Below are 5706 nucleotides of genomic sequence, written 5' to 3'. Positions count from 1 at the left end.
TAGGAGGCTTACTAGAAGTGATTAGTACAGTATTCTTGTTTTATTTGTCCTGAAAGCTATTCACTCATGACAGTGATAATTTATGCTATACCTGCAGTACTGTTGCAAAATGTAGTAAATGCTGTGAATAAAATGTTGATAATGTGGAAATTAGGACATGGAGTGTTTCTAGCGTTATGTCACAGAGTCCAGACAAAACAAGGTATGGACCAAGTGCTTTGGCTGATATCCTAAACCTGTGAGTGTTTTCAATAGCAGGGATTACTGAGCATGTGATGATTCTTGACAGATGTGCAAATAACTTGGGGTGATGGAGTTTTGAGTATGCTTAATTCATGATTCCTTTGAAATCTGGATAACATGGTTCACTACCACCATTACAATATTATATTTCCTTATAATACAAAAGTGGGTGATCTTGGTCCTTGGGTCCACTTCCAATTAATTTTCATAGTGCAGCCTATTCTCCCCACGTTGTCATCAGCTCCTGCCAGATTCTACCACTCTCCTACATACTTGGGTCAATTTATAATAACCAACACACCTACAAATCTGCATTATTGTAGGAGTACTCAGAGGAAACCATTATTTTCACAAGGAGATTATGGAAGCTGTGCGTGGACAGCAGCAGCGGTCAGGATTGAACCTAAGTCACAGAAGCTGCTGGAGCAGCAGCTCTCCTACCCGCATCACTGTGCCACTTGATACACCCCAGAATTCACAAAATTACAGTAGTAAAAACAGCCATCGAATTTGAGTTGTCTAGGTATATCGTCATGCAGTTTTGCATTTTGGCAGACTGTCAAACTTGTTTCAAAGCTGACAAGTTTCAAACATAAATTTCAGGAAGACTTAAGCCCAATGTAAGACAAAAGCTGATCTCAGAAGTTTATTCTTCAACCAGCCACTGTACCTACACACAGATGCAAGTGCAAGTTACTATATGTGCAATCACAGTGGGAAAATCCTCATGATTTTTACTGATACCAAAAAAATCCGAAGCTGGCATTTCTATTTGTCTAGGAAATTTGCCACCATCCTTATTCAGTCTAGATAGCAAAGGCACCAACTGGCAGTAGATCCAGCATTCACAAGCTTCCTTTTGGATTAATCGGCTAAAAGTAAATGACAACATTTATTTTGTCCCTCTAGGAGGCTGATTCTGAAGATAAAAGTGCGCGGGATCCACTGGTACTTGGCAGGTTGGGTTCAAAATTAGCTTAGCTATAGAAGACAGAGGGTACTGGTAGAAGGGTTTTATTTTGACTCGAGGTCTGTGACAAGGGTGTTCAGCAAGGATCGGCTGTGGGGCTTTGATTGTTTGTAATATATGTAGCAGTGATGCATAGAATTAGAATTGGAATTTACTATAGTCACATGTTCTGAGATACTGTGAATACTGTCCACACAGATCAAATCATTACACAATGCATTGAGGTAAAATAAGGTATAACAATAACTTCGTTGTTTTTCAGTTGAGTCTGACTCTTCGTGACCTCACGGACACATGGCAAGATACAAAAGTAGATTGTCAGGCCTTTCTTCCATGTAGAAACTGCTGCTGCCCAGGTTGGGACCCGGCTGGATTTGAACTCAGGACCATCTGCTTTGAAGTCCAGTGCTGATGCCACTACACCACCAGCCTGCCCATAACAATAACAGAATACTGAATAAAGTGTAACAACTTTAGAGAAAGTGCAGTGCAGGTAAACGGTAAGGAGCAATATTGGGGTGCAAGTCTACAGTTCCCTAAATGTAACAACACAAACCGATAGGCTGGTAGAGAAAGTGAAACATATGCTTACCTTTATTGGTTAGGGCACTGAGTATAAAAGGTAGGACGTCATGTTTCAGCTGTCTAACACTTACTGTTAGCCCACGTTTGGAGTACTGTTACAGTTCTGGTGACCATATTGCAGGTAGAATGAGGAGGCTTTAGAGACAGTATAGAAATTCATCAGCATGTTGCCCAAATTAAGGTTTTAGGTAGAAAAAAGAGGTTGGATGAATTTGGATTGTTCTCTCTCTCTCGCACCGGAGGCTGTGAGGTGCCCTGACAGAAGTATATAACATTATAAAAGGCATAGAGAGGGAGTTTTCTCGGGGAGGAAACATCAAATATTAGAGAACACAGAGGGGGTAAGTTTAAAGGAGAATTATGAGGCAGATTTGTCTTTACAGAGTGGTAGGTGCCTGGAACATAGTGCCAGATCAGGTAGCAGTAGTACATGTGATAGCTAAGTTTAAGAAGCATTGGGCCAGGCATATGAACAAGCAGTGGATGGAGGGACATAAACCAGTCAGATGTGATTAATTGGCATCATGGATAGGACAGACATACAGTCCTTGGCTGAAAGGGTTGTTTGTGTGCTGTGCAGTTCTGTGTTCTATATTCCTACATAGATCCCAGTAAGTTTTCCCTTTCATGTTCTGTCAGCACCAACCTGTCAATTAGGACCTTGGTTTAGATGTAGTAATTTCAGCTGAGCAAGAATGATCTCAAACTCTAACAAATCCAATTCTTTAACTTACCGACTCGAGGCAGCTGGTTAATTATATACGATTTCTAAGGGCATCACAGTTTTTTCTATTTTGTGTATCAGCTCCTCAAGAATAATATTTAGGCTAATTATGGTTTTGAATTTCCACTACTCCAGAACGTAATGGTTACCTTAGTCTGAACAAGATTCCACTTGCATGGCCATCTCATCCCTGTCCACAAAATGGTTTTAATCTCCAGTGGATTTACTATACATGGAAAAGTATTTTGGGGCATGTGGTATTTGAAGGTCAATATCCAATGACTTTTTTAAAGTTAGGGACCTTATCCTTTAAGGTATGAAGGCCTGTTCACTGGGTAGATAGCCAGAGTTTGTTTCTTATACTTGGGATGTCTAAAGCTAGAGGGCATTAGTTTAGGGTAAGAAGGAAGTTTAAAGGAGACCTGAAGAGTAATCTTTTCACACAAAGATGAGTTGGTATCTGGAATGGGCTAATAGAGGAAGTATTGAGGCAGGAACAGTAACAATACTTAAGAGGCATTTTGACAGATATTTCAATGAACAGGGCATAGAGGGACATTGAATTAATGCAGGCAAGTGGGATTAGTATATCCGCCATTAGCATGGCGGTCAGCAAAGACGCATTGAGCTGAAGTGCCTATTTCCATGCTGTATGACTCTTCATCAGCTGTCAAGCTAAAATGAGTATAAAGCAACTGCTGGTTCATAGTAAGCACACTAACCAGCAAGTAGTTTATTAGCAGCAAAGGCAATGCTTTGTGGGAGGGTTAGATGTTGTGGTATTAAAGATTTGGAAGCTACAAATTTACTTTGTTTCTTTTATTTAATATGCTTTTGCAGAATATGGATATCATTGACACGCCTAGTATTTTATTGCCCACCTCTATTTGACCTTGCATAAGGAAGTACTAAAGCACTGCAGTCCTCATAGTGAAGGCTCTCCTGTAATGGTAATAGATGAGGAATTCCAATAATGGTGAAGGAAGATGAAATATTTCTTGGCAGGCTGTGTGGAAAACTTGAAGGAAATCAGTCAAAGGCTGACTGGTCGAAGGTGAGCTTTTGTAAGAGCAGAATATGTATTACATAATTCACTGGGTCCTTGAACTGTTGCTTTATGTAATATTTTTTGTGCAATGGTGATGCTTTGATTCAACTTACATTGAAAAGAGGAGCAATGAATGTTTGTCACTCATAAAATAATGCAAAGAGCTGTCCAATTAGTTCCACTTTCTTGGCATTTTTTACATATCTGCATATTTTTCCTTTATAACACCTAATATCTTTCGCAAAAGGGGAAACATGAAGAAATAACCAAACATATATTCTGTGCTGTTTGCAACAAAATTCTAACTACTTTTCTACCTCAACAAACTTGGCAGTTAACTACAGTAATTTCTAATTAATAATCAAGTAATTTCCTAATTAATAATTTCTTCAATGCCAGCAATAAAATGAAGTCTTCAGCCCTCAAATGTTTCATGAGTTTTGTTATAAGAAGTTGGCAAGAGTTGAACTGCTTCAGTAAAGTTGTTGAATGCTTCTCAACCTGTCCAATGACTTAGAGATTTTTTTGAGTTTGGTCTACCCCTGATCTTTTTTGTTTGCACAGGACATGGCTGAATAAATCACACAGTGTTTTGTAGATGGCAAGCAAAATAGAAATGTTGATCTTGAGTTGAAGGAAAAAAGGACTACCGGAATCAAGTTGTCTGTCATCTCCAGAAGAGAGAAGTCAGAGTAGCAGGATTCGCCCTTCATACCCGGCATATCATTAATTGTCCATCATTCACTTTAGTTACAAACATTAGACTATCACAGGGAAGGCTGCTTTATTGATTAGTCACAAGTAATTAAATATTCTTTTGGATGCATATTATATTTCTCTTTTTTTTGTTTCTAACAGTTCAACAAAGTGACAATCAAATAGCAGTTCAAGTTTTTATTTTATCTCTGGTCATGTTGTCCCCAAGTGCACCATAACTAGCATTGGTATTGGTTTATTATTGTCACATATAGCAAGATGCAGTGAAAAGCTTGTACACTATACATACAGATCAAAACATTAGTTCATTGTGCTGGAATAAGATAAAACAATAACAATAAAGTGTAAGCGCTACCAATAAGTGCAGTACAGGTAAAAAATAAAGTGCACAAGGTAGATAGTGAGGTAAAGACTCGATCTTATCTCACATGAGTTCCAATCAAGAGTCTGATAACAGTGGGATAGCAACTGTCCTTGAACCTGGTGGTATGTGCTTTCAGACTTCTGTATCTTCTATCCAAAGCGAGTGAGGAGAGGAGAGATTGACTGCTTTACAGAGGCAGGAGCTATAGATAGACTCCATAGAGGGGAGTCTGGTTCTTGCGATATGCTGAGCTGCGTCCACAACTCTCTGCAGTTTCTTCTGGTCACGTGCAGAGCAGTTTCCATATCAAGTCATAATGCGTCCAGGCAGAATATATTATTCCAATTTTAAGATAAATGGGAAAATAATTCAGAATGTAGCTTCGGTGGTTGATAGCTGGGTTGAGTTGTTATCTGATTTTGGCAATTTACGTGCAATTGTTTTGTCACCATAGGAGGAAACATAATCAGTGCACTGTTAATTGTGGTGTGTCTTCTGAATACTTGGCTTTTATATACTTATCGAACAGCTGATTGGTCATCATTACGGAAACTCCATTGAGAAGCAGGGAGGAAGTCTCATTGCTGATTGGTTCTGCTGCAAACTTCGTGCGTTGTGGTTTGGAATGTTGCCCATATTGATTCATAAATAGGATCAGGATCTATGTGCCTGCTTACAGAATCGTTTACGGAAAACCATGCTTCTAGGAATTCTCTTGCTTGCCGCGTGTTTGCATGCACCATGACTTTCACTGATGCCCATTGAATGTATGCCCCTCTTGATCTTTTCAACCTCTCGCTGCTACAGGCGGAAGTTCCCACTTGCAAAAAGTCAACAATTCCCCAGTGCCTAAGAAGAATAATGTGAGCTGCCTTAATGCCTATCACCCGATAGCACTCACATTGACAGTGATGAAATGCTTTGAGAGGTTGGTCATGACTAGACTGAACTCCTGCCTCTGCAAGGACCTGGACACATTACAATTTGCCTATCGCCACAATAGGTCAATGGCAGGTGCAATCTCAATGGCTCTCCACACAGCTTTAGACCACCTG

Source organism: Hemitrygon akajei, chromosome 4 (genome assembly GCF_048418815.1).
Source record: "Hemitrygon akajei chromosome 4, sHemAka1.3, whole genome shotgun sequence".
Classification (NCBI taxonomy): Eukaryota; Metazoa; Chordata; class Chondrichthyes; order Myliobatiformes; family Dasyatidae; genus Hemitrygon; species Hemitrygon akajei.
Note: the sequence above shows the minus strand (reverse complement) of the source record.